At 44.0% G+C, this 24,362-nt stretch overlaps 1 protein-coding gene and 1 long non-coding RNA gene across 7 annotated transcripts in view; both read left to right on the top strand.

Moving 5' to 3' along the window:
- LOC140225729 (uncharacterized) overlaps positions 1 to 10,910 on the top strand; it is a 95,792-nt gene extending 84,882 nt beyond the window's left edge. Inside the window, exon 4 of the long non-coding RNA XR_011900711.1 lies at positions 10,889 to 10,910. This is a non-coding gene — a long non-coding RNA (uncharacterized lncRNA). The remainder of the gene's footprint in view (positions 1 to 10,888) is intronic.
- A 2,611-nt stretch (positions 10,911 to 13,521) lies between these two features.
- par-1 overlaps positions 13,522 to 24,362 on the top strand; it is a 124,390-nt gene continuing 113,549 nt past the window's right edge. For 2 of the 6 annotated variants that reach the window (XM_072305583.1, XM_072305579.1), the window contains exon 1: positions 13,523 to 14,235. The gene's annotated coding sequence lies outside the window, so the exon portion shown is untranslated. Of the gene's footprint in view, positions 14,236 to 24,362 lie in introns of all 6 variants that reach the window. The other 4 variants (XM_072305573.1, XM_072305589.1, XM_072305587.1 and 1 more) reach the window with 3 other exon arrangements.

Below are 24,362 nucleotides of genomic sequence, written 5' to 3'. Positions count from 1 at the left end.
AGTGCAGGATACTTTTATTTATGTAGTAGGTAGTATTATATTTCGATGGCGTGAGTTTGCAACCACGTATCTGGGTTCAAAACACGGCCGACTTCCTGTCACTTTATTTTTTTCATGGAAAACTACTCAACGGCAATGTTCAAAAACTACCGTGATTTTTCCTCACTGTCCAAAGAAAATTCGGCGAAAACTTTATGGAATGAGGTTAGTTTGTTCTGCTTCAAAAAAATAAAATAGGAGCGAAGATTTTCAAACACTGTAAACTAGATACGGCGATTCAATCGACCTTCGATTTCAATTTTGAGTCTCGTGGTGCTCCCCACCCTTGAATTTGTCTAATGACGCAATAAATACGTGGACAGATTTGTAAGGAATGAAGCCTATACTGAGTGGTGTATTTCTCGGAGTCGAAATGCTGTTTAAGGATTTTCAATACTCAAAGAGATTTTTGTCAGTTGGTTTTCTATCCAGATCTAACTTGCTTAGTTTCCTTTTCAAAAAGGTCATTTTTTTTTATTTCTGCTCAGATTTTTTATGACGTTTTTGAAGTATTCCCGTTCTAATTCGAAGTACCTTTTGGTTAACAACTTGGCAGCGCGTATACTCGTGCATCTAACTACCAATTACTGAAGACCTTGTATCTCGGCGTGGTTGGGCCAGGCCCGATTACATCGGAAATTGGTTTTAGCCAGGAATAGTGGAAGAAGTCGAGCGGATATCACACCCGTTTAAACGATCCAGTGACGCTCAGGTATTGCTCTGCCGTGCTGAGGAAGAACGCCGTATGAGCCTTCAGACGTTGCCAAATTTCCTTGGGCATATCACAGATTTTCACGGAAATTTGCGAACACTTTTCTTTCGATTGCTCGGCGAATTTTGTTCGTAATTTGATCTGAAGTCTCTGAAAATTTCAAGGAAAAATATTGATAACTTTCTTCGAAAGTAAATATTTTTGAGAGGAAATTTGACACTATTTGAATGCTCATACGGTTTTGTCTTAGCACGGCAGTGCTGTGTATCAGTCTTACTGTCCTCCCGCACGGCGAAGATGGCGAGAAACAGCGTCAATATTTAACCAGAACGAAACGAGAGAATATTTTTCCTGAAGTTTTCCATATACCCTAGAAGTAGCCTGTGTCAAATAATAATGCCCTCCTAGAGTCTTGCCTTTCTTGAAAACATTAGTGTCGTTTTTGCACCAATGGCGCCGTAGAAGTCTTTTGTATTGTTTCTAATTCTAGCAGACTGACTCATGTTTTCATGTGGGAAGTATAACTTGGCAGAAATCAGGAAAAGCACTTCTACGTGGAAAATTAAAGAGGAATTTTGATCTGTAATAGGCTACTCAAATAAATCTTTCAAGAATTAAATACACTTTTGGCACTTGAAGTCAATTATCATTTCAATTAATAAACTATTTTAGTCTTGGTTCAATTTTTTGTACCCATTCAACAATGGACAATATAATTTTGAAAATCCAAGTACGTTCTGCTTCCACTTGTTTGGTCCCAACCAGTTTGAAAAAAGACGATATCGTTGCAAGTCGAGGACGCAGTCACAGTCTTCACCTGTCAACCAAAATACGCGGATAAAACGGGGAAAGCTTCCGTATCTATTTTTATTTTAAGTCCTAAGTCGGTCCAAGTGCTCCCTTTTGTTGATCTGAAAAATAGAAAAGGACGAGATGGGAGCCTTTCCGTTCGAGCGATTCTGTGTACGTTTGTCAAAAGGCGACGGTATGATTTACTGTTTGTCGAGTCACAAAGAAGGGACAACGGAGCAGCGAACTTGGCTGGCAGTGAATGCTCGCTTGAGCAAACATTCGTGCGACGAAGAGTGATTCATATCAAGTCGGATATTGGCGTCGGAAGGTCAATTTCTACTTACATGGGTACTTCGCACGCTTCTGAAGGAATCGCGATAGTGTCTTACCCTGTTTCGGCCTGGACTCAACCGTTGGTAACACAGAGTGTCCAGGGCCGGATTTACATTATTAGCGCCCTAGGCTAAACTTAGGGTAGCGCCCTTAAAAGTAGGCGCTCTCGTGGGGAGGGGGCCCCCCAGACGCCCCCCCTCCCACCTCCAGATCAGAAGGAGGATGTTGAGTGTCAGGAAAATGTTCAAATTCACCTTTAAAAAACACGATTTTAAACAGTTTTGAGGTACGTTTACGTTTGCAAGGTGGTTTTGGAAAATAAAAAGTAACAAAAGACTCGTTATATAAAAAAAAAATCTCAAAAATTCTGCGCCCCTCAGAATGTTGCGCCCTAGGCTACAGCCTGTGTAGCTTATTGGTAAATCCAGCCCTGAGAGAGTCTACAAGTTCGGAATTTTCGGAAACCTGATATGTTTGAGAATTTTTTGTATTATCAGATCGAGCTTTAGCTAATCTCTCTCTCCATCAAGAAACTGGGATCTCTCCGATGAGAGCAATTCATTCGACAACGTTTCATCACAGCGCTGCCGTGCAAAGGAAGAACGCCGTATGAACCTTCAGGCGTTGCCAAATTTCCTCCGATAAAACACAAGTTTTTAAGGAAATTTTTGGGTACTTTTCTTTCGATCATTCAGAGAATTTTATTCGAAATTAGATCTAAAGTATGTTTAAATTTCAAGGAAGAATCCTCACGACTTTCCTAAAAAAGACGTATTTTATCGGGGAAAATTTGGCAACTATGGAATGTTAATACGGCGTTTTCCCTCAGCACGACAGAGCGGTACTCGCTAATTAGTATGTCACTTCCGTGCCGTCAGACGGCAAAACTGCCCCCTCGGCCCCTCCGCGGCATCCCCTGCAGAGCGCAAGGTCATCACACCGAGTTCCACCTGACGAACGAGGATCTCGGATGAATTTCTTGCGAGTTTCTCGTGGCGGGCTAGCCGTAATTACGGTGGATCCAGCTATCGGAGTCGCGCGGTGTCTTACGCGGCCGACCGGTGACCATCATCGGAACCAACAACTTCCGAAGCTCGATTCCTCTCGTCGCGTCGCGTCGTATCGAAAGTTTCCATCTGGCTCTTGCCAACTCAAATATTTGCCACTCCGTTCCTTTTCCGATCTCCGTCGCGACGATGGAATTTGAATGATCTGCCGCGCGACGTCCAGACTTTAGATCCACAGGAAGTGTATAAAGCCTTCCTATCGAGTCAATAGTGGGTAAAAATTGGACCGCATTTTGCCATGAGGACCTACAATTTTTAGCCCATAGAAAAAGAAAAAAAAAACTATCTACATAGGGAAACTAATGGATCTCATTATTTTGTCTCTGAAATGAACCAGAAATTGTAGTTCCGTATTGCGAACAGGGCCGGATTCACCTACTTGCCGCCCATGGGCCGCCTACATTTTGCCGCCCCCTTCTCATTCGTTTTGAAACTCGATAAAAACCATCAAATGAACGTGCCAGCGGGGGAGGTGTGCATAAGACGCATTTACTCGTGTTTAGCACATTTTTTGGGAAAGCCCTGTCAACACTACTAGCAAAAGTTCACGAAACTTTGCGCGAAAGTTAAGTTCCGTAAACCTATCTCTGTGTGGACAAGGCCTTCCATTCATAAGAAATGAACGAAAAAATTATGAAAGAACAATCATAAATGTGGTTCAATGATTTTAACTTCCGCCGCTGCACCGCGCAGACCGCACCGTGATGGACGCAATGCGCGAAGTATTCATGCAGTCTTGTAGGCGCTATGCGTTTCACGCTGACCGCAATGACCGCACTGTGTTTGATGCAATGCGTGAAGTATTCGTGCAGTCTTGTAGGCGCTAATATGTGTTACATGCCGATCGCCGCGCCGAGGGCTTCTCCCTTTCATCTCAAGTCCTCGTTACCATTTCTCTCTAAGTCGCGCCGTTCCAGGCCAAATTATGCGTGTTTGGTCTCTCTCTTAACTCGACTTATTGAAGTTGCTGTCGCTTGTATCACTTAAGAGACGACAAAATTAGAAATTACTATATTCTCAGGAAACGAGAGATTTTGTCGCCTTTCCTAGTTTGTAATTTTGTTTTTATAGATCCAATTTTTTTCTTATACCTACACTTTACAAAATTGCAAATTTTTGCCGCCCCTTAGATTTGCCGCCATGGGCCGCGGCCCATGTGGCCACCCCCTTAATCCGGCCCAGATTGCGAATTGTGATTCAATCTGTAAGTAACGTTCTACGCGAGTTTTTTTGACGTTGCGGGAATCATTGGATCAAATGTATCGAGGCCACATTCAGTCGGGCTGATTCTGACCGTATCAATCCAATTGGACTACATTTTGCAATTAGGAACTGCAATTTCTAGCCCATCCATAAGAGCGCTCATAAGCATTTTCTAGGCAATCCGTAAGAACACTTCAGTGGGCTTAGGGAAACTAATGGTACGTACAACGTTTCTCAACCGATCCAGGCATTGTAGTTCCTAGTCGGAAGTGCAGTCCATTTGTCGATGTGACCAGCCGTAGTAAGTAATGTTGCATGAGTTTTTTCTTTTACTCTGAAGAATGAACTTATTTGCTACTAGCTGACGCTTGGATGTCTCCTTAGTCAGTCGAAGCTGGCAGCGGTATGCCAGCAGTGGCGTGGCGTAAAGGATCGATTATCGATAGCTCGCCATTTGAAGCTATGGTAAATAATCGATTACTGAGGTGTTCGCTGCGAACACCCTGATAATCGATCTTTTTTCATAGGTTTTAGTGGCAAATCAATCGATATATCGCAAAGCATGCCACGCCACTGTATGCCAGCCTTCCATCGATGACACCGGGTGAATGACGCAGGTTTGTCCTTGACAATGACCTCGGCCGATTCCGACGTGGACAATAGGACGTGTCGCGGTGTCGCCCCTCGGAGGGGAGGGGAGGGGCTAGACGACTTCCACCCGACTCCCGCGCCAAAAAACTGATCGGGACGTACCAACACAGTCCGAATATTGCCATGACTCGGTTCGGGAAAGAACCAATATCCTTGTCGTATGAAGGAGGGTGCGCCGTTCGGCAATCCTGCGTATACCCATATAAAGCTCCTTAACGGCTCGTGCCGGCGGTCGTGGGTTGAAATTGTGAAAACGTCATCACCAAGTTTGGCGTCGGATCCTTCATTCCAGCAATGGCTAATATTCGCGGAAGATATAGCAGTGTCGGAGCTGAATGCGGACAAGCAGGAATGAACTAGGATTGAAAATTTTCAAAGACCGTATCAGAGGTCCATGGTTTGGTCTTCAGGCCACCGCTGCGATGGTCCAATCCGAAACGTGTCGTCTTCCTCCCTACTCGCCTGGATATTTGTCAAAAATGAAAGAGATCCTGCCCAATCGGCAAACCCCTCACTTATCACAGCTTATTGTCGGCCACAAAAACAGACCCCCCCCCCTCCTCTACCTCAGTCAGGGTGTAGAAAATCATGCAAAATTGAGTGTCGACGTGAGCTCCGTTCTTGACGGAATTAACATGTTTTTCCTCTAAAATGATAACCATCGGCGGTGCTGTGTTTCCGACACCCAGCGCGCTAGGATGCCGCCAGCTCTCATCGGTCAAAATTCTGAACTTTAATCGTAAGTTGGAACCCCCTCCTATCCGCACACGAATAGTTTTACCGGCTGTCTGTATTTTTGCCGATTGTGACGCTAAAATTACACTTAATTCTTATGAGAGCCATTGGATCGTCCCGCTATCCTTCAGATCGACTCCCGTTTCCATAGGCGGATCCAGACGTTTCGAACGTGCGGGGCGGAAGGGGAGGGGCGGGGGCTTCTCCCAGAAAGTTGTCGAAACTTTTGAAGCTTCCACTGTTCAATTAGAGTCAATTTATCATGAATAATTACCAAATCTGAACGTCCTTCCTTCTTCTGTCCTCCTTTCTTTCTTTCTTTCATCCCTTTTCTTCCTCCTTTTTCCGGGAGACGGGGGAGGCGTACGCCGCTTAAGCTCCCCTTGGATCTGCGTATGCCCGCGCTTGAGCTCGCCTTTCAAGGTACGTTCCAAGGAGCGAGGGGGCGGCAGGTACAGGGGGGGGGGGGGGTGGCGAGGGGGGGACTACCGAATCGACTAGCACGTCTTCTTACGAGAGATTAAGCTCAGAATTTTTAGCCGACAACAAGAGGGAGAGGGCGAGGTTCTTTGAGTGTTACGTAATTCACGGAGGGGTCCCACTTGCGTAACGACTGAGTTTCAAGAGCGGAGCGCGGAGGGTCAAAAAAGCGGGAAACGTGCGTTGCGTCATCCTAGATCGCGGCAACGCTGCGCACCCCTAAGTATTCGGACCGAAGAAAGTGAGAGCATTGAACCTAATTTTCGATGGGGATAAATTATAAAAATATTCGGAAAGCACTCGAGTCCCAGTTGCCGAATCGATGGTGTAAACTGACGGCACCTTTTGAGCGTTTCACCCGCGTTGGAAGGTAAGTTTTCAGAGGAGAATTTGACTCCAGCCGAGGGCAGGGTGGCGCTAAACTACGCCAACTTTCATGCGATTCATCTATGGAAATTGTTGGATCGATTTGACAAGCTCGAGCGAGAGCGCGCAGGCCACGACATCGACACGCGCTTCGTTCTAATAACAAACGTGTGGCTTCGCTGTGCCTCCGTTCAACTTCCCCGGCCCGCGGGTCGCCTGCCCCGCCCTGTAAATTGAGATAATGTTAATTAAAATTCACAGAGTTGACACGAATCCCGAACCCTGCTCGGAAGCGAAAAGAGGAGAGGAGGGAAAAAAAGAACAGCTAATTATTCCTCTGTACTATCGGCCTCATCACCACTAACACGTGCTTTTTTGGACTCTTTGAGGTCTTCAAGTAGGCCGCACTCGGCCCCCCCCCCCCCCCACCAAAGCTTTTTTGAAGTGAAATACTTAGAAAACTTTTTAAAATAATAATGTCGATTGCTGTTTTTAAATTTTTTTCAAAAACACCCACTCCCACATATTATATCCCTCGTTGGAAAGTGTGTGAACTTCGTCTGGATGTTGCCAAAGTGTACTTTCAAAATATTTGCAAGATTATTTTACAAGTATTTTTTCTTTCTCTTTCAACCAATGTTTCATATTTTAATAATTTATTTACTTATTTTTTACACATTCTCACGTGTACTGGATAGCGTGGCACCTGCCCAGAAGATACGCGTACCCGAAAATCTATTATTTACACGCTAATTATTGAAAGAAGGAGGGTATGAACTATTGTGTGAATGAAAAATTATGTACGCGATCCTTTGATGAAAACATTATCGTAGGAATTTCTCCCAAGAAAAAATTCAAGAATATTTTGCAAATATCGCCCGTTTCAATTTTAAACCTGTTGTGTAATTTGTGTCCGAACATTTGTTAAAAGCTTCCCTCGCAACATTTTACACGAAGTATCGGCGATTTCTTTTAAAATACCTTTTTACTCTGACCGGACAGAGTAAGACTTTCGAAATGAAATTCACCCTCAAGATTTCACGATCATAAATAATATTTCTACCACTCTTTTAAAAGCGGAAGGGCTTTTTTAGTAGTTAAAAGAGCGGAGATCACTTATTTACCATGATGCAAAGGCACACTCTGCGCGAATCTTAATCAGGTTTTTTTGCGAAGGGGGGATCTAATTTCCTCCGCAATATCGGGCGCTTACCCGCAACTTTTTTCGCGCATCGAGCTCTCGGATGTTGCCAAGTCGCCCTTTTAGTGGCAGCGTATAGTTTCTGCGGGCTTGCTCAGAGGGTCTGGAGCGTGCCGCACTATTTATCCATCCGGAGTCTCCTCCCGACACAGTGCCCAAGTTCCAATTTCGAACAGCTGTTCGAGCTTTTCGTCCCTCCGTGCGCTCACCAATCTTCCCCGCGCCATAGATCGCATAGACCGTATTCGATACGGGTTCGATTTGTCGTTTGGTTCAAAACAATAGAACATAACCTCAAACCATAATGTAAGGATTTAAGTTGGAAAAGCTGAAAACGAGAAATTTCCTGACAATTTCACTTTGCATTGGCATTTGGTACTCAAAAGAATAAAAAATCTGTTACAAAATACCCTCTCTTTCGGATTTCTGAATTTACTTTTGAGGCTATGTTTATGTTTTGAACCAATCGATATCGATACAATCTCACCCGTTTGATGTATCGAATACGATCTATTCGATACATCGAACAGGCGCTATATCGCTGCAATGGAGAATTTGCATGCACATTTTTTATTGCTTCATCTGAAAGTACTCAAAGAGCTGATTTCACAGTATTTTTTATAATTTTTTTCTGATATGGGAAATAGTACAAAAATAGATTTAAAAGTGAGGAAATGCACCGCTTAGTGACGTCATCTGGCGGCATTTCCCATTTAAACTCACGTATTTAACAGATTAGATCATTTTGTCGTATCTTCTCCAATAATTGTTCAATTTATGAACCAAGGGTATCCTCGTGTTCAGTTCACTCAGTAGTTTCCACTAAAACACGAAATTTATCAAATTTCAGACACCTGCAAATTCTCTGTCTTATTGATATCGATTGGCTTATGACGTAAATAAAGCTTCAAAAGTTTATCGAGTGATTTATAGTATTTTTTTATAAAAAAAAATGAAATTGTCGAAGATTTTTAAATGTCGTAATAGACATACGAATGTTTCGACCCTGGTTATCAAATCTCTTCAGGAAATGGATCATTGCTTGAGTTTGTTTACTTTTTATTTTTATTTTATTTTATTTTATTTTCACTTCTTAGAACCATGAAAATTCAATCGGACGAGACAGATCTGTGAGAGTGAGCAAAAAATAAAGTTCAGTGCAGTTTTCAGGCTCTTTGTGTGCCTACCTCGCTTCATTTTTTATCACTTTTCCTTGCCTTGAGCCGAGAACGTCGGCGGAAATTAATCTTTGATTAGCATAGGAAACAAATAAAATCCATTTGCAAAGCTCGATCAATTCATAACAATCGAAGCACAAAAGTGAGTTGGTTTACATTTTTGTGGTTCTATCGGTTGTCGGGGAGCGCGAGCTTTATGACCACTCAGAGTTTGAACATGTTGAACTATCTCTATAAATTTTTCGAATTTTTTACCGTGCTCCGTTGTGTGGGCTCATTAATTATTGCCATCGAGCTGTAGAGCTGTCTCGCGAGAGTAGAACAGTGTTGTCAAACGGGATAAGCCCTTCAATCATTTTGAAATGCCCTATAGTAGCATCTTCTAACATTGAAGCCCGTCCTGATTGATCGGACGTTTGAAACATTAGGAGGGAAAACATTATGATGAAGTTATTTACACATGTTATTCAAAAATGAAATAGTGTGTTGAGCAGGAGATGGCAGGACATTAAAATTGTATTCGTCAGTATCTCGTATTTTGAGCCGTACATATTGATTAAAATGGTGCCCGTCTCCGTCGATCCCTTGCCTATTAATTTGTTTTTTATGTGTGCAAGAAGCAACCACGAAATCAGTAGAAGATAACACGTACTGCTGTATTCCCTAATATGAAAATATACACGGAGAAAAAAACTTCGTGCGTGGGAGCGTGGGACCCGAAGTTTAGGTCATATGGATCTCTGAAGTTTTCGGATTGAGCATCTGAACACTTTAGATCTAGCTGTCGAGGTTCGGATCACACATCTGAAACTTCAGTTCTTACATCTGAAGTACTTCGTTTTTCACATCCGAAAAACTTCGGTTCTCACATCTAAAGTACTTCAGATGTAAAAACTGAAGTTTCAGATGTGTGATCCGAACATCAACAGCTAGACCTGAAGTGTTCAGATGCTCAATCCGAAAACTTCAGAGATCCATGTGACCTAAACTTCAGGTCCCATGCATGAGGTTTTTTTCTCCGTGTAGAAGGCCCACTTTATACAGTCGGAATTAAATCGCCAAATCGATTTTTGAGTGTATTTCGGATATTTGACGGCAATTTTTCAAAAAACAGGAACATCTTTCATTAGAACTCAGGAGCATGGGTCAATTATATTGGAACTTTATTTTTGTAGTTGCTGCTCTCTTCGGTAACGCGACGGTGTCAGTGTTTCTATCGGGCTCCACGGGAATGAATAATTATGAGTGGGATGTGGCTACGGTGCGGCCGAGTGTTGTCACACAGTGTCGAGACGAAAACTAGGACACGAAACCGCGGAAGGACAGAACAGGAGAGAACCGAACCGAACCGAAGGAACTTCGGAGCGGTTCATCAAGTCGCCGGGCCCTGGAGCCCGCCGCGGTGGCAACCTACCACACCCTCGAATTATTGTGCTCCGGGTCGCGTTCATTGAGCTCTGTTGTCATCACCCCCCCTCTCCCCCTCCCTTTAAGCCCCCCTCATTCCACGACCAACGAGCTTGGTTCGTGGCACCCCATTGAGCTTTGACTTTTTTTTGCCGCCGTAAACACGAGTCTGCAGCACGGCCTAATTACCGAAGGAAGCAGTATGTACCGAAATGAAGTTTAGAGACAAATGGAATTTGTAGCGTTTGACCGGAAAAGTAATTCCGAACGAATGGAGAATTTGCAGGTGTCTGAAATTTGATGAATTGCGTGTTGAAGTGGAAACCCCTGAGTGAACTGAACAAGGGGATACCCTTCGGTCATAAATTGAACAAGTATTGGAGAAGATATTACAAAATTATCTAATATGCTAAAATACATGTTTTTAAATGGGAAATGCCGCTAGATGACGTCAGCAGGCGGTACATGTTCTCACTTTCAAATATATTTTTATACTATTTCCCATGTCAGAAAAAAATTATAAAAAATCCTGTGAAATCAGCTCTTTAAGCACTTTCAGATGAAGCAATAAAAAAATTGCATGCAAATCCTCCATTCTTCGTTCCTCCTACAACTGTCAACAATCATCCGCAAGACTCCCAGAAATGGCATGAAGTACCCCCCAATTCCGCACCACAATTAATGCTACCACAATTATTAACAAGTTTCTACTTTTCTGTTGCAGGTATGATTCTACATTTTGTCAATATCCCTCCCGTCTCGGGTATGTCTCACGTAAGCTCCATTTCTTATCAATCTTTTGTGTCTCCGCTATAACTGCACTGCTCAATTGGTTTATTTTTTCTGTTACGCCAACATTATTCACTTCGTTGTTGGCCCCGGCTTATCACATTGTGTCCCATCTATTTAATGACCTGTTATGTAATCTGACCGTTGGTTTTCGTTATCATAAAGTTTGATCAAATCAGATTCTCACTCTGAATGGAAGTTTTGACGGACTCTGGAAGAAGTCAGCTCAATATTTTGGAAACTCGCGTCGTTGAGGTTTGCGCTCTCAGGCGTATAACAACGCAACACTTAGAATAAGTAAGCAAGCAAGGAAGAATTAGACTAACTTGTAAATGCAATCATGAGACAGGTTCCTTTGGAAACTGGTCCAGTGAGAAACGGAAGGCTGCGTGATACAAATATTTTAACTCTACTGTAGCTCAAATTGCATAACCGCCGAAATGAAGGCACTTCAATCGTGCGTCTTACGCGAGGTTCAGAGGAGCTTATTATGTGTATCCTTCAGTCTTCCGTTTCTATCTGTACCTGTTTTCGAAGGCACCGTTGTAGCTAGGACTCCTTCAAGTAGATCCTAACGGTATAATTCTTTTTTTATTGTACTTAGAGCCGGAAAAGTGTATCCCTCATACGTGGCTCTCGGCAAGTATGGAAAGTGAAACACAAACTTACTAGATTTAGGTTTGTGTTGATTTTAACACTAAGAATAGTGAATACCCTCAAATCAACTAGAAGTTCGTGTTATTTCGTGTTCACCCCCTCCCCCTTCCTATTAACCGGATCTCTGTATTATTCTCTCTTTTAGTTCAGAAATCTTGAATATAGAGCCAAGATGGGAGGAAAAGCGCATACCTGTTTCGGCGCCCCGATTTCCGGTGTTCATGGCGAAACTCATGGTGGCACTTATTTCATTACCAGTTAAATTACCTAATTAATTCAATAAACCCCATTAATGGGAGTGAGGGTCGGAGTGAGTATTAACAGTCATTAGCACCGTCCACACAGTAAACAAGGAGGCTAAATTAAAGCCGAGTAAATTGACTCGTTCGTGCGTCGAAAATCTCACACTGATTGAGTTTTATGCTCATCAATGCCCTTTGATTAAACCGTGTTTCGTTTCGCGCAAAGCGCAATTCGGTGCCTCATCGTGACCCCTTTGAGATCGGCGTAAAGCTGCCTCAAGTTGCTGAAGGAAACTTGTGAGACGAGGAGATAAGAGGTTTTCCATCTCCTACTCATCCAAGACCAAAGGGTTCCGAAGCCCGGTCGATTTAGATCTGTGGCATTCAAAGGATCATCGTGTTCGCCTAAATTTAAAGCAAATTAGCACTCGTTGTTCAAGTACTTGTTTTCGTTATTCGGTTTGAATGGTTCTTGCCTCAACCTCCTTTATAGTGCGTTGCTATTCTATCATTTTTTTCTCTTTTTTACTGTCACTATTAATTATCAGTATACCACCGCCCAAGTTTTTCAACGATGTTGGTTCAACTTTTGACGAATTTTGCGGCTCCGTCGCAAACACCAGTCACTTATTTTCTAGTCTGAAAAGGCGTTCGGGTCCCATCACGATCCCTCTCATTTCGGAGAAATTTTTTAAAAGTCTGACGAAGTGATAGCAGTTATTGTTGCTCCTACAATTGAAAACTCCTCATTTTCCCATCGCGAGTGGAATAAGAATGCAACATGGCTTAAAACCACCCCTTTTCTGAAGCGCGCCGATTTGCGTATCGCCTTTTCGTTCAGAGGGTTGTCATTTGAAGAGTTTTTCTCGCCCTTCTGCATTTTACTGAAGTTGGTCTCATTGAGAGCCTTCCAGGTCGATTTTGATCAATTTTAGAAAATATCAGGATGCATTCAAAGCATCGTTCCCCTCACCACAATTTGACCGTAATGACAACCGTTCCTTTTTTACTGTACGGATAAAGTACAGATACACCGCAAGAGCTCGGATTTCGGAGGGTCAGTACAGAAGTATGGAAAAGGTACGGCAATTCGAGATTTTCGTTGTCAACTCTTAAAAAGTATCCTCAAGAGTTAATTTTGCGAAATGCGCGACTGATCCAGTGCGCCCATTTCTCGGAATCGGTATCGAATTTCGGAACTTACAAATTTTTTCAGAATTTTCCCTGAAACTATTAAAAATCCCGATGTGTTCCGGATTTTTGCATTTTCCAGAACTTCCTCGGAACTTCTGAAATAATTTGAAAAGAATCCAGGAAATTTCGACGGTCATGACGTAGTAGAAATTGGAACACTAAAGTTCCGAATCCCGGAGCTTTTGACGGACACGGCATGGGAGCACTGGACCGATGCATCTGGTTTCCGTGTCCGCACTGGCACGACGAATTCCGATCCTGGGAAATTTTCACCGTTTGCGAAGAGGAAGAACGGAACGGGCCCTCGGAGCTGGGGCGACGGGCGAGGGGGTGGCGCGGTGGCGAAAATGGTAAATGGGCGCGCGGCTCGGAGGCTCGGCCGAGGGCGGAGGGGGCGCGGGGCGGGGTGGGGGCCGGGGCCGGGGCGGTGTCTCGGTGCGCATGACGAGTGAGGTTATTATATGTCGAAAAGTTGTACACGTCTCCGGCTCCGGCGCGGCCGCCTCGCGCCTCTCCGCGTCTCGGATCCGCTCGGGCTCGGCTATTTTTAAGTCGATACTGAATCGAGCATCGAGCGCGCTCGCCTCGCCTCGCCTCGCCGCGCCTCGATCGTCGTCGTCGTCGCTTTCGACGTCAGTCTCGGTCAAGTCTCTCGCCGCACACACTCCCGTCAGTCGCCGAGCGCCAGAGCCGATAGCGCGTTCGCCGTCCCGAAATCCCCACGAGGATCGCCATCCGCAGTGTTTTCCTTTCCGCGTCGACGTCTCCTCAAGTGTCCGGGGGTTTTTTTCGTCCCCTCCCCCTCCCCCGCGAAAATTTCCGAGTTATCGTTTCGAGTGTGGCTTTTGTTATCTGGGCAGTGAGTGAGTGTCAGTGTGCGCGATTCGTCGCGGCTCGTCGGTGGAGCACTCGAGTGGATCCGCTCAACCTTGGCGGAAAGTGATTCTCCTTTAATCGCGGTGCCCTGCTCAGTGCGTCTTTGGCGGGTCCGTCGAGTGATAGTGGTGTCCGCGTTGGTGTCGCTGCTCCAGCGCTCAGCTGATGCAACTGCTCCGTTGTGCAACCGAGGAATACCGCCCCGCCGACTCCGGCCCGCCCCTGGGAAATCGGATCCAGAGCCTGGGGTGTCCATCGTGCGTCCAGTGAGTTGCGCTACCCTCGCAAGCGCTCAGAATCGAGTGTTGAATGAGTACGCTGAAATCCGTCGCAGCGAGGGGGGAAAACATGGCAAAAAAACTCGTCGCCAAGGTCGTGCCTGCGTCACGGCGTGATATCGAAGAGTGGAAGGTGTTCTGACCACTTTGAGCGGGTGGTCAAGTTTCGCATGTAAACTCTAGCACTCTGTTTGTTGAATTGAACTCACCTCCTAGAAAGCGTTTTTCGATCAAGGTCTCTAGTCGTTTCATTGATAACCTTGTCGTTTAGGCGCCTGTGATAACAGCTAAGCAGATTTCAACGCAACAGCGCACTCTGTAGCTTTTGCGTAGCTACGAACGTGGGAATTAAAGTTATTTTTTTCAAGAAAAGCCGAAAGGCAGTAAACACTAATCATGGACGATCGAAATAGACGATATTTTTGCTATTGTTTTTCCCCCTCTCTCTTTTCCTCTCTTTTATATTTCCACTCACCCCTCCAGACTACCATATCATATAGTATGAGAGTAATTAGTTTGTTAATTTCAAGGGCTGAAATGGCTTGAACTTGACAGCCGATACGTTTCACATTCCGAGCTCCTGTTTTTGACAGGGCACGCTGATATTTCAGTTTCTCATCCAACTGCGCACATCATTGCACCTCTGAACGTAACCAGCATCATTGATAAAAGTGCGATGAGGATTTTTTCCTTCCTGAAGGGATACCGAACTATGGAATACAGAACGATGTTTTCAATAACCAACTCAATCGATGGAATATCCGCGTGATGACCTCAAAGCTGAAATAGCCCTCAAAGATAATAAAAAAATCGCGTCCATCTCACCTCCTTTCACTCACCCCTGTAAAGTTCATGAAGCAGTTGCCCGAACCGTTTATGGAAGCGTTCAATAGCAGCCCTCTCGTGCAGATTCTATGCTTGTGCGTGACAAGAAATGAAGAAATGGAATTCAAAACCCGGCGAACGCCTTCAGGTGTTGTTACCACCTCTTTTATTTTGGTGCAAAAGAGCCGGTTATTATTTCGATTTTTCCATTCCAGAATAAATTCCTAGAAGTGCTGTTAAACCCCCAGGCGTCGGACTGGTTTAAGGCCTCAATTGATTCAAAGGCGATTCTTGAGAGTTGGCAACGCTGCTTTAAATGTATGTGGAACAATCGATTCTTGGTGAGGAAGCTTGCCTCACCTAAAATCGATATTTTTAATGGCTTTAAATGGAAGAAAACCCGTGTTGCCAACTTGCCGGAATCGCTGCAGGGTTGATTTATAGCCATGAGGTGAGATGAGCTTGAGGGTGAGTCGAGTTGAAGACTACTCACCCCGAAATATTAACACGGTCGTCGGTCAGTTACCTAACCTGCCGCAACCACCCTATTGATCGCGTCTCACCTTGACTGGAAGCTCGGTGGTTAATTTAAACCGCGGGTCGATCGGTGAATCGTATTCGTAATCGAATGACTCCGGTCGATAAATTCCTATCTTAGCTATGATATCGATCGATCAAAGGTCATCGATAACTTTTCAACAATCCTAGCGCTGACTGGAAGTCATCGCCTCGATTAAATCAGCGCGTGCGATGACTGGTCATGCGTCTTTTTTACAATATGTGACTCAGAGGATCCATTCCCTGATTATCTTTGGAGGGGCCAAGCATTCACTGAAAAAAATGCTTTCATTTCGAGAAAAAAGGCATGCAGTTACAACTTTCGATAATGTTGGATTAATTTCTCGACCCTTTGTTTCAATGATCAACTTTGATCGTTCATTCGGTATGTGTTGATGAAAGAAAATTTTGACGATGTATACAGGGCTGTCGCAGTCGAGGAAAACTTGTTGGGCCACCTTCATTTGCTGTCTAAAATGGGTTTGACTTTTCGAACAGCACATTTTGTCTGAAAACTATTCCTAATAATGTCTTACTAACCATCTGGCATATCTTCAATTGTTAGGGAATTTCACCAAAATGTGTCAGGGAAATGTGAGGAAATTTCATTTTCTTAATTCTGTGGCAGCCTTCACTGGAAAAAAAACACATTGGATCTCGAGTCCAGACTCTTGAAAACATTGACAAGAAAAAGGACTCTTAATTCAATCAGATTTAAGCTTAAATCGAAAGGAAATCCGCTCAAATTAAGAGGCTTGGTTCTTTATTTAAGCTTAAATCTGATTGAATCAAGAGTATTTTTTCCTGTAGATGTTTTTAAGAGTCTGGACTCTAGATCCAATGTGTTTTTTTTCCGGTGTTGTATTGGCTCAGTTGATAGCTTCCAATTAGTGTTTTTTTCTATAACGTGGGTTGATTTTTTTTTTTGGCTTGGTTCGGTGAGGATTAGTTCGCAAGAGCAGTATCTCTGACGCCTGCTTTCGCAAGAGGGTATGAAGTAAAGATCTTCGAAAACTTGTCAGTCTTCAGCTGGCGGCTCGACGCTACAAGTACGGAGGAGATAAGTCCGAGAAGGGCCATAGCCGCGTGGTGGCGTGGTATGGCGTGGCATGGCGTGCCTGCAGCGGTGAAGCAGTTATGCAAAATTTTTATGCTTCATAACTAACTTGGACCCCGCTCCCGCCGCTGTCTCCTCGGCTCGCGAAACGAACGTGAAAGTCGGTAATGAAGATGTGCAAATGTTGAGATCGGATAGCTCCAAGAAACGCAAGGCTTAAAAATAGTGTCGGCAGGACTGGAACGAAACTAACGACTTCAGCCTTATCCAGCATTCCTTTCATGGCGTGTTAAAGTTTGGACCTCGCTCATCACTTCATCTCATTTTCCCCAGAGGGTTTGTTATTTGCTGAAACGGAACCGCCATAATTGATTTTGGCGTATACAATTGGTTCGAAAGTGCACCCTTTAATCCTTTTGAATACGCTAGCAAAAGTTAAAAGTTTTTTTATGACACCTCGAAGCGGTAATCTGTTGTTCTGAAATCGCCTAATCCGAGTTTTCCGTGACTCCCCAACGCGACCAAATTTCGATCGCTGGGTGACGGTCACGTTTGAATTCAGGTGGCCTACATTATTGTTGTGTTAAGGAAAAAATCCGCATGAGCATTTAGGAGTTGCCCCATCGCCTCGTTTGTTATGTTTATTTCGGAGAAAAGCTCCGTATTTTTTTCCCCCTCGAAATTTTCACGAATACGGGATAAACCGAGGAATTAAATTCTTCGAATTCACAAAGATGAATTCAAGTTCTCCTGGATTTTTTAATTTTATTCTCGGAATTGTGTCAACGTGCGAATGTTGGTAGGAAGTCTTCCAGCACACTGGGAAAAAACCACATTGGATCTAGAGTCCAGACTCTTAAAAACATCGACAAGAGAAAGTTCTCTTGTTTCAATCAGAATCTAGCTTAAATCAAGAACCAAGCGTCTTAATCTAAGCGGATTTCCTTTTGATTGAAGGAAAAATCCGATTGAATCAAGAGTATTTTTTCTTGTCAATGTTTTCAAGAGTCTGGATTCAAGATCCAGTGTGTTTTTTTTTTTCCAGTGCAGCACAGAAGAATGGTTTTGGCATACATGTATCGCACCTCTTTTGTATCCAAGTTGCAAAGTTAGCGTACAGAATTGAGGTGACTAAATTCCTCTCGTTTACTGTCGAGTGATGAAGCGCAACGGCAACCGCTAGACGTCTCTGTCGCATCAATGGGGACTTGGATGCGGAGTCGAGATCTCAAGTGGCAGCCACTCAAATGCGGAGGTCGCGCCGCGCCGTGGGTGTCAGCTCCTTCGAAAATACATTCGTAAATGACACGTTTGCGCCACGGTAGAAATGATCGGTAAACGTGCAGCTTTGCTCCATCCTCTTATATCGTCCAACACTGGAAAAAAAAATCTTAAATTTGCCGCCAAGAAGTATTTCTTCTTAAATCAAGAATTTTGCTGGTTAATATAAGCTACCTTTTTGCCTAACCCAAGCATTATTTTTCTTGAATCAAGAAAAAGTCAGCTTAAAGCAAGATAAAGAAAATTCTCGGCGGCAAATTCAAGAATTATCATGCTTGATCCAAGCTACTTTTTTTTCAGTGAAGGCTCCGTGTTGTGTCCAAAGTTCTGGTGAATCTTAAGTGACACACTGTAGTGAAAAATCGGAATTCGAATGTTTCCGACTGTGCGCATAGTGGAAAAAAGCTGTGCTAGAAGCAAGAAATGCACCGCTTTTTGACGCTAATGTTAGAAATTTTCCGTTTGAATTTTTTCATTGTAGTGAATGTCATTGCAATACGTGCCCTTTAAGACGGTCCTTGAAGGACGTCTGCCACCCCCACCCCCACCCCCCCCCCCCGGATTTTTTAACCTCCTCCCATCTTACCCTGATCGCCAGGTGTATATCAGAGACAAGAGACTCTCCAGTGGAATCATGGCAATGGTGGCAACTTTTACTTTCGGGACTCAAGCTTCCAACTATTGACCTACCTACTAGGTGGATGGTAAACAACGTGTTGAGAATTTCGTTTCGCAAACAAACCGAAGTTTGGAGAACATAGTCAGCTCATTGCGTCGACCGAAGATCATCATTCACATAGTAGGCAAGGTGACTGTTGCTCCCATGTATTATGTACGAGGAAATGTTGAATCCCTGAAATTTAAAGCTTCCACCTGTCGCCAAGAGGCCAGTGGAGGGTCTCTTTTCTCTGGTGTATACAGACACCCTTTGACCCTCCGCTCAATTCATTCATTAATTTCAATTTTTGGACGAAATTAGTAACCAGGGTGTCTACAAGTCTGGAATTTCCGGAAAGTCCGGAAATAGTACTGATATTTTAAGGGCGGTCCGGAAGCACTGAAAAAGTACGGAAATCCCGCAAGAAGGTCCGGAATATTTGTTCATTTTTTTCATTCTTGTCGCAATTTGAGCAAGAAATTCAAATTGTTGGTCTGTTTCGAATTTCGTCAATTGAAGGTACTTAAAAAGTACTGAATTTTTCCGCTGAGGAGGTACTGAATTTCATGGGAATGTACTGTAAAAGTACTGACTTTTGGCCAGCCTGTTATAATAGGCACCCTGGTAACTACAAACTTCCAGATGTTTACAATCTCTCTTAATAATTTATAATCTCAAGTTTTTAATTCGGATCCCACCCGTAGAATGACAGAATTCTAAGTAGAACTGGGAACTTTTCGCCTACGTTTAGATGAGGAGTATCCCTGTTACACGAAGATTTTGTTGAATCATAAGTTGTCCGTTTTTCGTTTTGGCTTATGCGACGCAGTTGTATCGGGCTTCCAGGAGTGCGGGCAGCACTTGCATGGTTATCTGGTTCCATGCAGATTGCGGCCTCTGGAACTCGGGCAGAGCTTTGCGATAAGAGTCGGCCCCTTCCCGGGGGTCCCGGGGGGGGTGGGGGGTTGGTTCTCTCTTGATTTCTGCACCCCAGTTCGCACCGCTTCCGTACGCAAAGGTCATTAATCATGGGATGACTCAAATGAACGCTACGCTCGGCTCGCGTTTCTTAGGCGCGGTGCGTAGTTAGCTCGAGTTAGGAGCGAGGAAATTTATCATGAGATTTCACACTGTCGTTCATTTTTATCGTCCAAGTCAGCAACGCGGATCAAGGCCTACGGAACGAAAAGTTTACAAGTCAGAAACTTGAAATCCACATCCTTCATCAGTCAAATATAAGTGAATGACCGACGTTTAAATCGCATTTAGCAAAAGGGAATCAACGTGATTACGATGTTTTCAAAATCGTGCTACTTCTTCACTGCTTTTGATAATACATTAGATACAGGAATAAAGTTACGCAGTCGTTGACCCTTGAAATGAAAAATTTGTTCGCAGGAAAACGGAAGCTATCTACCAAACTTGACATTTTTTTAAAGATAAAGATGAAAATGCACGATTTTTACAACACTGTAATTGCGTTCGTTCCCGTCTGCTAGATGCGATCCATTTTCAGGGCTGGAAGTTTTATTGATGAAGGATCATAAACACTCAAATATTCCCTCGAGAAGGGGATCTCCCTCTCCCCAAGAAGGTCCGGAATTTTTCTCATTTTTATCGCAATTTGAGCGGGAAAGTCAAATTTTTGAAATTTTTCGAATTTCGTCAATTGGAGGTACCGAAAAAGTTCTGAATTTCTTGGGGATGTGCTGAAAAAGTACTGATTTTTGGCCAGCCTGTTTTAGTAGACACTCTGGACAGCCAGGGGCCGAATTTTGTTGGTCTTTTCTCAGTATTTAAATATACCTGGGGCGAGTCTCATCTTCACCTTAGTACGGATTAGCGCTTCTGATCGGACGGTGATGCATTTTGGGGACGCCATCTCCTCCGACTGTTGGAACATTCGTGCTTCCAAGAGGGAAATCCGGAGCCATGCACTCATCTCATTCCTCTCTCGCTCGGTATTATGATCCGGGACCTCTCACAATGAGCGAAGTTATTCCGTGAAACAGTTACCTTATCGCCAAGTGCTTTTCAAACTTTTACGACTCGCCAAGACATCGTCTTATCGGGCCCGCTCGTAATCCAATATTGCGCTGCGCTTCCATCAGCCATCTATTGAGATTGATCGCGACGTGATGTAGTTCGCCCTCAGCCCACACTAAAACAAAGTTCAAGCATCGGAGACTGAAATTTCATCGTTCTCCCCCACCTCCCTCCTCAGCAGTGAGCCCGATTCTCGGCCCAATCAACGGGGAGTAATTCAGAGGTGCGGGATGTTCAGGTTCCGATTTCAGCGGAGCTGTCTTATTCATTCCGGTGCCAGAGAAATGCAATGAACTGAAAAGGAGATCTCCAAGAGGAGGAGGGGAAGGCTGTGGAGGGTTAATCCCTCTGTCGTGGCGCAGTACCCCAGTTGAGCAGATTTGATTCGCTATCGGGGCGTTAATTAAACTAGAGTTGTGTTTAATATAGAAGTTGAGGAGGATTTTGCAATGACAGATCGCAGATTTCTCGCACAATAAGTGGAAACTGAGTGGGAAATGAAAGAATCGACGTGGAACTTTAAGGAATATCTCAGCGCTCAAGAAATTCCATACAACGCATTTTATTGTGGTAGATAGTAGATGTACACTTTAATTTAGCAGATAAAATTAATAAAACTGACGTATTTTCTCCAAACAATGTGTTTTGCAGAAGAAAAATTAGGGATCATTCTTACGGCAATTCACTGGAAATCGTGCAATGTTGTTGATAATTTTCAGACTGCCAACTGTGCCTATGCTGTCTCGCTGTTGTTACATTTCAAATTGAAAGGCATAGATAGAGTCGTGTAACCTTGATTTGTTCACTGATGGGCGTGTTAACGATAACAGTTGTTTGATTTCCGGTAGAATGAAAAGTCTCAAGCAAAGAGTTTTTAGCCTTTGGTATTGAGTTTTTCCGCACATTTGACCTCGAGGCAAAGCTTCGTATCCAATCTGATGATAGAGAATTGCGACCACCTATCTTCAGTTGTTCTGTTTACCTTGTTTTTTAGTTTGCTTGTCAGTTTTGAATTTGTATCGGAAAATATCGTTTATTTTAACAATTGTAACGACGGTCCAAAAGCGTCCTGTAGGGAAGAGAGCATGGTATATGTTTGATCAATTATACAACTCTGTTTTTCCTCTATTGAAACTCATTAGTAATTATCGGTTATAGGCAACAAAGCTCACCTCAGTAAAAAAGTCCCTTAATGAAGCAAGAGTCCAGACTCTTAAAATATTTGACAAGAAGAAATACTTTTTATTCAATCGGACTTAGGCTTGTATCAAGAGGAAATCCGTTTCCATGAAAAGGCTTGGCTCTCTATTGAAGCAAAATTCCGATTGAATGAAGAGTATTTTTCTTGTCAAATTTTTTAAGAGTTTGGTCTCCGGATTCAAGAGAGAGGTTTTCTTTCTAGCGAGGGATGCCAATTTGCGCGGACTGCCACCGGCAACACGGTGCACTTACTCTCATTCCATTCGTTGATGGTTGATGAAAGGAACTGCGTCGGCACGCAAGTCGGATCGTTTAACCGTCACCGATGATGTAAGCGTTGGGACGCATCAAAGGAACGGCCATCAGGGTCAATTAACTCGGAGTTGTGCTATCCCTGAGCGCCCATCCACTTCACTCGCGAGTCGAGTTGGCCTCTTAGGGTCACTCGTGACCTCTGAAAACGAAACCAAGAGTGAGAGTGGCCAAGTCGCCCGCCTCTCGGTGCACGCGCTGTTGTCGGCCACCGTTTAATCCAACTCGCATCGTCCGAGACGTCCGATGTGAAGACGGCCAGGCCCAGGTACACCTGCGAGTTACAAGCGCTTGTTGAAAGTTAATACACTAATAAGTAACCAGGATTTCGATCGCTCGACGTAGAGCTATCGTAATCCTCCTTGCCTATTGGCGGTTCACTTTCAACAAGCGCTTGTAACTCGCAGGTGTCGCTTCACCTAGATTCGAATACAGGGTGGTCATTGGGTCAAAGGAAACCGGGAAAGTCAGGGATCAACCCTCGCGGCTCAAGTCACGGAGGCTGAGATTAGAGACCCTACATTGATATCTTGGCAATGGTGGAAGCTTTTACTTACGGGACTCCAACATTCAACTGTTAACCTACCTAGGTGGATGTTGAACAGCGTGTCGATTATTTTGTTTCGCAAACATACCAAAGTTTGACAAACTCGTTTGACGCATTACGTCATTCAAAGCTCAGCATCCACCTATAAGGCATGATGACTGATGTGCCCTAACAATTGTCCGTAAGGATTGAATCCCCGAAAGTTAAAGTTTCCACCTCTCGCCAAGAAGCCATCATTGGAGGGTCGCTTGTCTCTGGGATCTTCTGAAACCTACCCAACAAGTAACATAACTTGAGTTTCTCTCCTAGCCGGAGTTGAAGATCCTGAAATCATTTATCATCACCTTCCTCTGATGATGAAAATTATCGGTCTCGGACCCAAACCTAACACATCAACTTTTACCGCACAATTGGCGTATCTCACAGTTAGAGCTCCCTCCAGAGGCTGGTTTTGAATATTTTGGAAGCAAATGGTTGGCAATTTTGTTAAGGATCGTCACTGATTTTGGAATCTGCGTTCTTCGCCTCTCGTTGTATCGTTGGCGCTACTGGGAGCTCCACAGCCGAACGCCGAGCGTCTTTCGACTTTCGTGGCACTTCCAGCGCGCCGAGCTCATTATTATTCTCCGTGTACTCGTCGTCAGGTGTAGCAACGTGCTCGCGCTTTCGCCAAGTCGCCGCGAAAATCCTCGACTCGTCGCCGTGTCGGAGTGCGGTTCGTCCAGTTCCTCGGGGACATGGTGCACGTTCACGATGAGCGCTCGTTGGGCGGGAGGAAGAAATGTCATCTTGACCTTGGCTCCTTCTTGGCTCGCAGGTGACTGATTTAAGTCTCCCATCACACGCCAACGGTCGGCATCGATGTCGTTCCGCGACCGCGTGCTCACCTCAAAGTTGCCCACTCATGAGAAAAAGTCGCTTGGATCTAGAGTCCAGACTCACTGGAAAAAAAAAAAAACACATTGGATCTAGAATCCAGACTCTTAAAAAATCGACAAGAAAACATACTCTTGATTCAATCAGATTTAAGCTTAAATTAAGAACCAAGCCTCTTAATTTGAGCGGATTTCCTTTTGATTCAAGCTTAAATCTGATTGAATCAAGAGTCCTTTTTCTTGTCAATGTTTTCAAGAGTCTGGACTCTAGATCCAATGTGTTTTTTTTTCCAGTGATCTTGACAACTCTCTGAAGGAAAAATACTCTTGATTCACGAGGATTTTGCCTCGATCGAGGGCAAAGCCTCCGGTATCCTTTTGATTCAAGTGAAAACCCGCTTGAATCAATAGTAATTTTTCTCGTCAAATTTTTCAAGGCCTTAATTTTGGAAACTTTCCAAGTTGCCGGCCGTCCCGCGTAACTCATGTGCTCTCTCATTTTTCGTGAGGTTCGACGCCGTCGCTCTTCACTTAGACGAGTTAAAGAGTTTACGTCACCCGTTGAGTAGCAATGGTATTCAGCTGCCTTATTTCCAGTCGTCCCGAATTTGCATTTCTCAATGATGAATCCGAACTTTTCTTTTGCATTTCATTCCTTACGGATCTGGTCGTATGGTTCCGTTTTCCATTGCTACGTCTCTTTACCTCATCGACAAAGTATGAAGATACTTCGGTATTTTCACAGATGAGAGTACGGCAGGAGGACTAATCTTATCCATCAAAATTGTTAATCCATTAGTCAT

Source organism: Bemisia tabaci, chromosome 1 (genome assembly GCF_918797505.1).
Source record: "Bemisia tabaci chromosome 1, PGI_BMITA_v3".
In the NCBI taxonomy this organism is placed as follows: Eukaryota; Metazoa; Arthropoda; class Insecta; order Hemiptera; family Aleyrodidae; genus Bemisia; species Bemisia tabaci.
Note: the sequence above shows the minus strand (reverse complement) of the source record. Positions and strands in the feature narration are given on the sequence as shown.